Consider the following 13,662-nt stretch of genomic DNA (forward strand, 5'->3'; position numbering starts at 1 on the left):
AGACCTGTTCGAATAATTGCACAGCTCGTTGAGCTGCGTCTAAAATTTTATCCAACCTTGTTAAGTCATTTTTGATAATTATTGAGAACTCATGAGCTTGATAGGTGTCTTCACATAGATAAGTATCATTAATAATAATATAGAGTTTGTTATTTCAGGAGAATCTAGCAAACTGGTAGCCCTTCATACGGCTCAGGACCCATGAAGTGGCTCTCAGTGCCAAAAAGGTCGGTGACCCCTGTCGTAGGGGATTCCAAAACAACAACAACAAAAAAAAAACTGCAACATTCTAGCATTGCTTGAAACAAAAATAAATAAATTTCAGCTCTGGTCCCACGTGTTTGACTGGCTCAACGCCATCCCGCCTTAGAACAAACGGTTACTTTTCCAAGGCCCTTATCTGCAAACATCTGCCTGTGTCTGTACGCAAACAGTCGTATCAAGAGATCTTTCCCAGGCACTGCACCTGCGTCTGCGAACAAAGCGGTTGTGTCTCACAGTCACACTCCCTTTTCTCTCCAGCCTCAGTCCAACTCAACCACAGAGGAGCCCCTGTTGCGAGAGAAGCGAGGGAGGAACAGGTGAACGGCGTGACGGTGTGACCTCCGCGACCCACACCAGGCATTTGAGCGGCGGGCGTGGACATCTTTGCGCTCCGTAAGCCGAGAGACTCTGCCACGGATCACTTTATTAACCACAGAGAGGCCTCCGTGCCAGGCCGCCATCCATCAGCGCTCTGCTCGCTCCTGAAACGCACCGGCAGACCAACTGATTTCTTAGTCACACTCGAGTTGGAGCGGTGCGCGTGGGAACGTGCGGTAACAACTCTTGTTTTTTTCATCAGTCCACGCACCTCTGCTGAACAGCCTCTTATCCTCGGTGACTGATAAACTCCTATCTCAGCACAGAGCTGAGTCATCTCTGTGGTCTAGTCAAAACATTATTGAGTAGACCACGGTGGAAAGGGGCAATCCAATCGAGAGTAAGCGCGGGAGCAAAAACACATTAATTATGACCACGGACAAAAACCGTAAGGTGCGCTCTCAAAAACAGAACACTGGGAGAAGTGGAATATACAGGTATTTTGAATTAAAAGAATAATGGCATTTAATATGAGTAAGAACTTCATTTAGACACATGGTAGGACTAAGGTAAGATAAGCGTTAGGCATATTTATTTTTTGCGTAAGACGGTCAGTGGGTGTCGATCGAGACAAAGCTTCATGGCTTTTGCACGAGAGGTTAAAAGTTGAGTTAGAAGGACTCTTCTAAGAAACCCAAAGAATACGCGACTCCAGTGTCTCACGTCTAGTTGAAAAAAAGGGAGAACTTTGTGTTTTGTACAATGCCCAAAGAAACTGTAGATAACCAGGCAAAGAGAGTTAAACTATAGAGATTTGAGTGTTACTGACAACACCACCAAACTCTTGTGGGAATCCTGAGGTCAGGATCCACCGTATCGTTCCTATAGCACACAACCTTGAAATCTACTAGATGGTAATGAATGTAGTTAAAGACGCTGCAAAAAATTTTCTCCTGACCTTTGACTTTCAAAAATGCTTCCATCCATCCTCCATCCTTCCGACCTGAGGTTCACGGGCAACATACAAGGCTAAGCATTCAACTATACTGCTTGGCAGAGAGTCATCAACAACACGTAACACTAGAAAAGCCTCTGTTCCCACACGTTTGGCTTAGAGTTGCAATCTGTGCTTTGCAAAATGAGAGAGAGAAACAATTTTTATTCAGTGGAATTGTTTCTACGCAGGCTACTTTCTCCAAAGCACCACTACTACACCCCCAAAACAGAGCCAGGGAAGAGTAAGAGGAGCTATAAAAAAGCTCACATCTCTGAATCAAGTCTGTGGGCTTGAACACTGCTTAGATTATCTTCTCTACTGTACGACTGTGGGCAGTGAGCGATCTGTGAACCGTGGCTGATATGTAGCTGCTGGGAGAATACAGGGTTTCATGTGACTCCCAGCGCTGCACTGCACTGCACTGCTCTCCATTGTCCTGCTCAGTCCTGCTGAAATGTGCTTGATTGAACTCTGCTCCGTTCTCAAGGAGGCATGGACTGCTTTCTGCCCTTGCCATTTATTATCGGATTCTTTCTTCTGGTTCTGTGCGTTATTCATCTGGTCAGTCCAGCTGACTTGTGCTCCCATTTCTAGCGTAATCTATTTTGCCCCCAGAGTGAGGGTAATGAACCATAGCGCAAAACAACACATGACTTCCAGTTGATGATGATCATGAGGCTGACAAACAACAATGTGAACTTTCTGAGGCTATTCCAAGGCTTTTGCCCGTAAAGGACAGCACTTCGACGTCCGCTTGATGTTATTTGGCAAAACGAGTCTGAAGAATTTCACTACGGCATTGGCAAATATAAACAAACAATCCCCCAAAAATAGCACATTCAAGATATTATCTCACAAAGTCCAATCAAATACGTAGCAAATACAGAATTAATAAACACTCACCCAAACATTTATCAATGTACAATTTTACGTCAGTAGGTAGAGGTTCAGAGTTTTACTTCTATTGCTGTTGTCCTTGCAGATAGGAACATTACAATCAGTATTATTGAAAGTTCTGGTACTCTATGTGCTCTCTGAGAGCTCTAATGTCTTTCCACCAACCCTGAAAACAGAGATGAAACATGATACAAATATTGCACAAATTGCTTCACTTCTGAATGTAATTAACACTGTTGCACAATGCAGCACACCACAGCAACTAGTGACACCCCTTGCACCAATAGGCAATGAGCTGTTTCCAACTTGCCCAACTGGCTCTTTTTGAATGAGCCTCCCGTTTCCTTTTCTAAAGAATCTCTCATATTTTCAGAAACCTCACAACAGGTGCGACTGGTCTTCATGCGGGCCGGACAGAGACACGCAGCGGGCCGGATGTGGCCCGCGGGCCGTAGTTTGGGGACCCCTGGTCTAGTCCCTCGAAGAGGCACCGGAAGAAGTCGAAATCAGCTCACTTTTGGTCACTGCAGCTGCCAATGATGACTGCAGAACAGGATTTGGTTCTGAAGGGACAAGACTGTGCAAGAGTAGTAACTGTTTAACGTCATTACTATAGTAATTTAATGGGAAGCTCGTTGCAGGGCCAATTATTTCACTCGGTTATTAGTTGCGGGCAATTTTAAAACAATTTGCCAGACAACAAATAAAAACTCAATCGCAAACTATTTACCCATGTAGCAGCAGGCGGTGGGAGAGTTTTCATTCACACCTGGCTGATATCCAGTATTGCTACATTCTCCTGTTTTGAAGACGAGCATCGACAAACAGCAAGTTCCCCCTGGGGCTTAGAATTTAGACTTAGATCATTAGATGAAATCCTAAAAGGACTGTGTGCATGCTCTTATATTGTTAAATGTCTCAGAGAACATAGGGTAGGAAAACCCAAATCCACAACCTAAACCCAATTTGATGAATTCATATGTGAGAAAATGGGGACAAACAAACCTTAAAATTATTTGGTAAATCACATAGAATTCAAATATTGCTCTGATACTATATGGAACCTCCACCATTTTTTTTTTTTTTTTTAAACTGCACCACAGCCAAAGTTTGGAGTGGATAAGTTTAAAGCGACAACTGTGAAACCATTTTACCCGAGGTGATGCTGATTCAAAATGGACAAACGGCTGAAATTAGCAGAAAACGGAGCATGCTTATGTAGGACACTTAACCAATTACACATAATCAGAGGCTTGGCTCTCTTTTTTTTAACTAATTATCAAGCTGACACACTGTTATCGGGAGAAGATAGAGAAACAGAGGCTCGCTCAACTGGGCTGCTTGCCAGTGAGTGAAACATACCAAATGTTTCATTTCCATATTAGTTTCCGCAGCCTCAGCCCACCATTCATGAGGTCAGCAGATATGCCAATGGCAATCATTTCTCACTTTACGTTTGTCACAGCAAATTTTGGAAAGATTATGCTTCCGCTATTATCAGAGGCTGGGCTTCCGGCCAGAAAGTAGACGCAGAAGTTGTGATGAATATGTCATCGCTCTTGCGGCTCATCTGTCATCATTTGTTGGGACGCTTCACAAGTGATTAAAAAAAAGCACATCCACCGCTGTCAAAAGTAAACAGATTATTGTAACGGCTAATGAAAGCCGTTCAGTAGTCGGGCGCACCAAATGGGATGGAGAAGGTTTGAATGGAGGATCAATCGCAATGTTTTTTTTGTTGTTTTTGAGTGTTTCAAATTGAAAGCGATCACAGTCGGCATTCCCAAGATCCAACAGAAACATTCCATAAAGTTCACAAAACTCCCACTAACTTTAGTTCTTGTATCTCAACCCCTAAACTTTCTTTCGGTTCACAAAGATATGCAGAAGTGGCTGTCGTGATCGGTCAACATCATTGTCTGAATAATTAGATTTTTATTTGTTTTTGTTCTTTTGCAAAGACTTAAATCAGATTAAACTTAAATGTCATGCCAGAAATTTGCACACTACAAAACACGAAGGCAGCGAATCACAAGCACTTCAGAAGAGTTTTTTTTTAAACTTCTCCACTAATGTATCTGACTGGAAGACAGCATCACACCAATGTGTGCCCATACATATGGAATCCCGATCAGGCCAGGACATCTTAATGCGCACGCACAAAATATGCAAATGTATAAACTTTTCACAATGCATTTGCAGTTATGTAAGCGCGTCACACGACAGTCGAATAATTCCTCCGACAAACACGAGGCCAAACTCGCCGACACGCGGTGCCCAGAGTGATGTCACGGATCAATGACACTGAGGAAATGTGACAGGGATTTCAACGCGTTAATCAATAAGTAAACCTGCTTGTCACACAGCTACAGAATGCTGGTCATTGTTTTTCGAGGCAAACGGGTCAGACGGTCGAAATTCCAGCGTCATTCCAAAAGTTCAGTCACTGCAAGGACGGAACATGCAAGAGTGCATGTGAAGCTGCACGCATGGGAGGAAGGGCTAACCATTAACATAAAGACATACACTCGTCCACATGGAGGCTATCGTGTGTGTTTGTATGTGTGTTTGTGTGTGTGTGTGTGTGTGTGTGTGTGTGTGTGTGTGAGTTTACCGTTCCTCCTCATTTGGCTTAGCCTGTTTGGATTAATGTCACCAGCTAGAGGCCAGACCTAAGTCCCCCAGGCTCCACTGTCACGCAGGGTAAATACAACTCTCTTACGAATACGTGTTCGTGTGCATGTACTTGTGTGTGTGTGTGTGTGTGTGTGTGTGTGAGAGAGTCCAATCCAACAAGAAACACCACATTCTTGGTCAATTAGCATCAATGCGATGAGACCACTGACATTTAAGATCCCATTCTGTCCTTGGGTTAACTGTGAAGATCTCTGCCGCGCTGCTTCCTTCTTTCCTTCAGTGTTTCCACTCTCACCGCTCTTCAGTTCAATACTCGAGTCAAAAGTCGAACCAACCTGCTTTATTAACATTGACCATTTTTTTCCAGCTGAGGCTCATGCAAACAAATCAATATCATCAGCAAGACAAAACAGTGTGCCACAATTCTCTCATACAGGGTGTTTTATTGTCAGGTAACTGAACAAGACAACACTGACAATGAGAGATTTTTTATATAATCAGGGTTATATTTACCTTTACCATCTCACCACACCAGTAATGCACTAACGTGAGCATTCGTTGGTTCTATACATACGTGGATGTGTACGCAGTGTGTGTGTGTGTGTGTGTGTGTGTGTGTGTGTGTGCGTGTATGCGCGCACATGCCTGTGTGTGATGACCAGAGTTAAATCACTCTGACTGAGAGGCTGAACGGCCCTGTCACACACAGTTACAAACAGATGCAATGCAGCAACCACAGTGGAAGTGGGTGTGCCGGGTGAAACACCTGATGCTCGAGCCTTTCCAGTACTGGGTTCTCTTAGAGGAAGAGAGATAATAATTGGATGGCATCAATCAATAATGGTACAATTGATAGAATGCGGTCACTCGGTGAGGGTAAAATGTTTACAAAAATGACATCAGTCAGTTGAATCTGTAGATTCACAGAAAATATCAACATATTGCGCAATACACCCCGGATACTTAATGTGAGCATTAAAATAATGAATAGCAAAATAAAACAATATAACAAACGTAACAGCTGCACATGAATAACGTCGCATGGATCCCTGATTATACACATTTTTTTTATTCCACTGTATCAAATCCACACTGATAGTTTTCTTCTTTTTCTTTCCCCCATTTTGGCACATATGGTCTGGAAGAGCAGTGTCAGCAACACTAAAGTTTATGGAGCATGACACTACTTGCTCCTAACTGGGAGCATTATTTTGCTCAACAACATGGTAGCTGTGTAACAGCTCGCAACAACCCTAAAAAGCCACAAACTCCATTGAAATGATTGAGTTACTGCAGAAAAACCCCCAAACGGACCCAAAAAAAACGGGTCAAATAAAGATGAGTCCTTCGAATCATGAGATGCCTCTGTCAGAAAAGCTGTCAGGAGTTAATACCGACTGATGATTGGGATATCTGTTTAACATTTACAAGTGGCAATTGAAGAATGGTTGTAAATAATCTTGAATAGATTTCGGACCATCATTTCTCAGCGTAAAGTGTTCAGTATTAAATGACTTCTCAGATGCCAAGCGCTGTAACCAACCCTGTAATTACAGGATGATAGACTGCATTCTATGAGTCTCGTAGCAAAGATAAAATTTGTCTGCATATTTGTGAATCTTCTTTCCAATCATCGCACCAAGGTAACAGAAACCCTAAATTATTTTCCAAGGGAACACCTGGAAGAGGAAGTACAGCTGTTCAGAGCACGTCAGGATTTTTTTTTTTTTTTTTTTTCCAAAGCAGGTTTTCAGTTGATTCTGAAGGCCTGACGTGGCCTGGGGCGTGGAAACCAGCGGCGAGCTCAAAGACCAGTGTCAGCAAGCCAGTGCTGTAAAAACAACGTGTCGACACGGCTCAACGCAAACACATTAAAGACAGTCGCAACCTCACGCGACAGCTCAGACCAACCAATCAGCACCCTGCTGGACACAGTAAAGGCCAACAGCGAGCAACAGAGATGAGTGAACTGGACGGCAGGACGGTGGACTCATTCTGCCAAGTGCTGAAGCTAAGAAGGCGAGGCAAAGCATCATGGGAGGTAGACTATAGGGAGGTGTTCAGTTTATTTTTGTTTGTTTTTTTAGGCAGGTAATTCGCAAGATGAAATGCCACACACACAAACACAAACCCCACCACCCGAGGACTGAAATGTCCACTACAAAGAGGAGCAATGTTTGCAAGGTGAACCAATAAAATATGTCCTTGGGTCGAGTCCTTGAATCTTTTAAAGTGCAAGTTGATTGAGAATGTAACAGTGTCCGTGCCAATGCAAGGACGTGTTTCAAGAACTTGCCATTTTTCTGTTAGTACTCCATCACCACATGGCAGAGAAGCCGTTAAAGAGCTGCTAACATATCTTAACCTTTAGTTTATTTAGTGTTGAGCGTCGACGGATTTCTAACCTGACACACCAAGATTAGCCCGTATCTTTAATCTGTTTAATCTGTTAAAACTTTCGACCTACAGAGGAGTTAGCAAGTATCCAACTAAAAGTGTCCGTCAGCGCACTGATGGCCCGCAGAGAAGGTGAAAAGACTGCTAAACTTCCTCAGCGGGCACCTACTTTAGCTATGTGGAGACTAGAGTTACACAGAGGCAGAGTCACGACCCGTTAACAAGGCAACAACAGAGACGGATCACTTTACAGGATAATGTTGCTGCCCAAACAGGCATATAAGGGTTGTGTGTGTGCCAGTGCTATGATAAATGTCACCAAGTAGTTGGCCCACACACAGCACATATACACACACCTGGGCCTTATCTGCACTATGCTGGCATGAAGAGGGTAGAACAACTCAGACAGGCGACACGGCGATACAGCCGTCTGGCATCAGGACAGAGAATTCACCTCGACTGACTGGCTCTAGCAGGAGCAGACTAGAGGTCGCCATTCCATTTCTGTTGTAATTCTGAAACGAAACACTTGGATTGAAAAAATACGCTTGTCAGCGATTTTGTTTTTAAATAGAAACAAACACAGGAGCTGTGTTTCCATTAGAATTGTGCAAAACCTAAATATCACAATAAAAAACTGGTCATGGAAACAGCTAAACTTAAAAAAAAACCCTCTCAGATATCGCTGAAAGGTTTTGACCCTCTTATGAGGTGGTTCTTCAGACGTATTGATATAGAGGCATATCGCAAATGTGTCATGGAACCACTTTTGCCGAATTTACACGTCACCGAGCGTGACGTATGGGGTCATGCGACCAGTAAAAGGTGCTCTGTTTGGACGGAGGTGTGTGTGTGTGGCATTAACAGCTTTAAGTTTATCAACTATGTAAAAATATGTACGCAACACCTTGTCCGTACTAATTTTAAGTTTTAATTATCCAGTCCATATTTAACCAAAAAGTGTCAACGACGTGGTCCAGTGAACGGCCCAAAGCCCCCCCCCCCCCCAAGTAGATGCCATTTCCTATTTACGCCCTCATCCTTATTATTATTTGAGGTTTTACCACAGGGTTCTATTGTACCTGTGTGTGTCCACATAACACTGAGATTGCTGTCAAAACTTATCTGATCTTTATCTGCGGACGAGCCCTCCTCCCACCTTCACCTCCTCCCCTTCCTCTGTGCTTGTCAGTTAGTCTGTGTGATATTGCTTCTGACGAGCCAGTCAGAGATAGATTTGACCACAGCGGTGTGTCGTGCGGCCCACTTTACCCCCCCGAACCAAACACCAGAGTCATGTGCAGTGTGAAATTGTTTTGAGTGGAAAATATATTTCGGCAAATTTCGCAGAAAATGTTGACCTCTCTGAGGTTCGTAAAATCTGATGTTTGCCAGTAAATCAACATCCAAATTGGACCAATGAGGGTCTAATTACTGATCTTAATTATTTGCCCCTTCATTAACGAGGAGTCAATTTTCATTTAGCTTGCAAAACTGAGTGGAAGAGGAGCCGTCGGTATGGATATGGCAGTCACTGTAATTAGGCTTTATCAGCAGCAGACAATTGGACGGAATTTTTGCCTCCAGTTCTACCGGTGGTACCGGCAATCTAGGAGAAAGCCCCACAGACACGGCCGGGAGGCAGCTGACATTTAAGACTTAAAAACAGCTCTCATAAGATTAAAAAAAAAAAAAAAACAGCTAAGGAGAATAGAGACTATTTTCAAGTACAATTCCAACTTTGTTCACAATGTTGATTGTGAAGTGAGGAGGAGAAACAATAACACATTTAGGGACTATAAATACATTAGTTAAGGAAGAAGCCAGAAAACAAACCCTGCATCCTGTCTCTTGTGATTAGGTTCCTCATCGGTGGGATGTTTCAAAAACTCACAAAAACAGCTCCGATATCTACCGCAGTGATTCGCATGTGCGTTTATTTTGCCCCAACGATATAAATTTATACCACTATGTTCGCACAGAAAGCATTCATGTGGTGCTGTTTTAGGGTCGCCGTTCAAGACGAGTGCAAATGATGATGAAAATTCTGACGTCCTGACAGCAGTGCAAAGCACTTGCGTTGTCTTCAGCATATTATGGCAGGATTATTTCCCCCTCTGACATATTTGCAAATGTTTGAAACGCTGCATATGCCGTGCACTCACGACCACGACCACTGACGTGAAAGGAACAGCATGCAACAAGCGAGTGGCAGGCAACATTGGAGCGACGGGATTAAAGTTGTTGCGAAGTTGCATCAACTCTCTGCGCAGACGCGACACATTTGCATGTTTTCTTTACAGGTTATCGAGCATATCCGCCAACGCCGTGCCTCCCTTTACTTTATCGCACGTTAAACCCCCTGACTCATCCCTCACCCACTTGCACCCACTTGCATGTGGCCTGGTTCTAGTGAGAGAACTGTCAAAAAGTCCTAATCCATGCCCCTACACACTCTTTCTGCCCCCGTATGTTTGACAGAAATTCAAGGACACTCTCTCTCTCACTCTCTCTCTTTTAATTCCTTTTTTGTCTCAAACAGAAATATGGCCGTTGCTCATGTAGCACCCAACCTCGGCCTCTTTCTCATTTCCTTTCCTCTCCCCTTCACTCCCTTGACAGCGGAGATAACGTCTAATAAACTCCGCTCGTTTCATTTTTCCCCCACTCTTTTTTCCCTCCTGCTACTTTCTGCCACTATCTTCCCCTTCCGTCCCTTGGCAAGCGTGGGATTACTCCTCGTAGATTAACAGCCACCGACTTTGTCTCATGTTTGCTCTCTGCCTCTCTTTTCCCGCTCTCAATTTCGCCCGCGTCGCTCCTACCACCCCTCCCCCCTCCCCTTTTACGGTTAACATCTGTCCCCTCTTGGCCGCCGGGGGGGAAACAGAACTTACCTCCGTCAAACAAACAGCACCACTGTGATTAGGAGCGGCGGTTAAGATGTCAGACTAAGTCGTGTGAACTTAGCGCAGTGAACAGAGGCAAGGAGAAAAAAAAAAAAACACCACTCTCGCTCTCACCACGAGCGGCTTTGATCACGGGGATGAGTGCCATCTTCTACTGATCCACTTGTGCGTGTTGCATTCACCAGGACGAGGCAGTAAAAACCTACTCCGGAGTTGCTCTAATAACACTGTCAAAGCTGCTAGAATTCATTCCAGCGCCTATTTTATTCACCCCCCGCCTCACCCACCCTCCGTTGTTTGCAAGTGCTAATGCCACCCAAGTGCTCACCAAGGCAGCCTTAATCAATTCATTGTCGACGGCGCCAATGATGCCTTTCAACTGTCTCCTTTTATGAACGAGATCTGCAATAGAAAAGAGGCACCGGCCTCCAGCTCTCTCAAGTCGCTCCTCTGTGATGTCTGTGTGTGTGTGTGTGTGTGTGTGTGTGTGTGTGTGTGTGTGTGTGTGTGTGTGTGTGTGTGTGTGTGTGTGTGCGCTCCTCCATCGTTAGATGCAGCAGATGCTTCAGCAGAGGGGAGCCACACATCAGCCTCAATAATACTCCATTAGCAAATCAGCATCCCCTCCTCCTCTGCCCCCTCCCTCCCTCCCACCCGCCTCTGCTCACGCTGTCGTAAATTGATGATCAGCAATTACACAGCATGTGTCAGTGCAGCTAAACATCATTTAATAGCTCCGAGCTGACAGGACATGACCAAGCAAGCGGAGAGAGAGAGAGAGAGAGAGAGCAGGGGCACAATGAGAGCACCGTGTTGTGTTTTCTGTCCCGGAGCATGTTGCTCGAAGGCAACAACACAAGGCCGACATTTCTTGTTATGCGCGGAGGAGCAATTGAGAACTTTTCAAAAGAGGTGCAACATGACAAGGCGAGCGATTTGAATTGCTTTTTGGGGTGGGTATCCCACAGAGTGGCAACCCTACGGCAATATCACAAATGTAGTACAGATTTATGTAACAAAGGCATGGGCAAACTACGACCTGGGGGCCATACGCGGCCTGTAACACTTTTTAATCTGGAACTTGAAGAAATAATATTAATAGTGAGTAAGTAACAAAGTAGCTGTAATTCATCCACGTTTTCAACGTTTTAAGAGTCATTTCAATAAAGAGCTAAATACTCCAAAGAGCTCCAAAGACACATATTTTGTTTTAACGCTTTTGTTCATTTACAATTCACATTCACACACGTTCACATTCAATTCTTAACAAATTTTTTTCTCCTATGAGGTGGCTCGCCAAAACACTCCATCCATCTGCTCCTTCTCCGGCCCTCCCTGTCAAATTTTAGAACCCATTGTGGCCCCACCAGTCAAAAAGTTTGCCCACCCCTAAATCTAACACATAATTGAAAGTCTACTACAATATATACTACCAGTCAAAGGTTTGGACAAGTACTTCCGATTTCATGGTTTTTCTTTCATTTTCATGACTATTTACATTGTAGATAGTCACTCAAGGCATCAAAACTATGAATTAACACATATGGAATATGTACTAAACAAAAAAAGTGTGAAATAACTCACACAAGATTTATATTTTAGATTATCTTGAATAGGCACCCTCCATATAGAATATATATAACATATTTAGGTATTTAACTTTTTTTCTTTTGCCACATTAATCAACATTTCTTGGTCATATATGTGATGTCTTCAGTATGCATCTACAGTGTAGAAAGTAGTAAAGATAACGACGAAACATATGTGCAAACTGTTGACTGTATATTGTGTATATTGAAAAGCAAATACTAACATTAAGATTTACGATTAGCCTAGATAGATGGATTTTGAAAATATGTACAGAAATGTTTGTACTGACAGAGAAGTGGGGGTGCGGGGGCGGGGGGTTAAGTTAAGACATCCTCGCGTCAGTTTTCAACACATTCACTTTAGCTTGGACGCATTGGAACAAACACAATGCTCAAGTAGCGACAAACTTGGCTCTGACACACTATAGCGAAGCAACATTTTGGCCCCACTCTCGCGTGTTAACCGCACACGGTGACAGCTAACGCTCGCCGACCTGACAACCCAACTGCTACCGGGTTTTACTCGCAAATGTGTCACTTACCCCAAAACAAAACGCGCGGCTCCTCTGCTGACGCTTTTTATCCAACACGGTTCTGGAACTCGGTCGACGAGGACGCATGGAAAGGAAGTGTACCCAGCAGGGAGAACAATTCAGGGGGAAAACAAACAAACAAACAAAAACTCACAAACGACAGGCGCTGCTACTCGCGTTCATCGTCGTCCCGGATCACCTCGAGCCCGCAACTGACACTCAGGCACGCGAGCCTCACCTGCCATGTGACAGGCAGACAGGCATGATGTGCGCGCGCGAGCTCCTCCCCCCTCGTGTCCGCCCCGCGAAGCGCGAGAGCCCGTGCTGCTGCTGGGTTGTGTTCTTGGTTTCCCGTTGTTTTTTTTTTAGTTGGCAGTTTTTAAATTATTTGAAATATAGTTTTGCGTTTTATACGCATTGCTGCCAAAGTAGAAAAAACAGGGCTCAGTATCACGTTATAACGTGAAAACTATCACGTTTTTACGTGATTATTTTCACGTTATAACATGAAACTATCACGTTATTTCGTGAGAGTTTCGCGTTTTCACGTGATACTTTTAACGAAATAACGTGATAGTTCCACGTTTTTATGTGACAATGTTCATGTTAAAACGTAACACTATCACGTCATAACGTGAAACTATCACGTTTTTTCGTGATAATTATGACGTTATAACGTGAAACTGAGCCCTGTTTTTTTCTAGCGTGGCAGCAATGTGCTTCCGTACTTTAAGACCAGTTTTATCTCATCCTATGTATTGTTGTTGTTGTTGTTGTTGTTTGTTTTTTAAATATTTCTTATTTTTGCTATAGTTTACCGTTGATGATGTTGCTACTTGCACACAAACATTGACACTGCTCTATCTTGGGTTCATTTGCTGCTGAAACAACGTGAATTTCCTCCTTGAGGGAGCAATTAAAGACTAAAGTTCTATTCTATTCTGCTCGAACAGAGAGCTAAGGTTCCTCCTTATTTCAGTGTTCTGCAATGTGGTTGAAGTGTAATCACTCCACTGACGAAGTGAAGCCTACTTGTGGCTGAAATCTTTACTGAATGAATGGTATGCGTGCATATATTGAATGTATGGAGGAGGAGTAGAGGAGAGTAAACATTTCTCGAA

The 13,662-nt window shown here is 43.7% G+C and overlaps 1 protein-coding gene across 14 annotated transcripts in view; it reads right to left on the reverse strand.

Annotated features, from left to right (window-relative positions):
- ppfibp2b (PPFIA binding protein 2b) overlaps window positions 1–12,810 on the reverse strand; it is a 68,398-nt gene extending 55,588 nt beyond the window's left edge. For 4 of the 14 annotated variants that reach the window (XM_076042553.1, XM_076042549.1, XM_076042548.1 and 1 more), the window contains exon 1: window positions 12,551–12,809. The gene's annotated coding sequence lies outside the window, so the exon portion shown is untranslated. Of the gene's footprint in view, window positions 1–466; window positions 553–12,550 lie in introns of all 14 variants that reach the window. The other 10 variants (XM_076042555.1, XM_076042551.1, XM_076042550.1 and 7 more) reach the window with 6 other exon arrangements.
- Between the last annotated feature and the right edge of the window lie 852 nt (window positions 12,811–13,662).

Source organism: Nelusetta ayraudi, unplaced genomic scaffold, assembly GCF_046127955.1.
Source record: "Nelusetta ayraudi isolate G7.1 ecotype Tasmania unplaced genomic scaffold, CSIRO-AGI_Nayr_v1 ptg000071l, whole genome shotgun sequence".
In the NCBI taxonomy this organism is placed as follows: domain Eukaryota; kingdom Metazoa; phylum Chordata; class Actinopteri; order Tetraodontiformes; family Monacanthidae; genus Nelusetta; species Nelusetta ayraudi.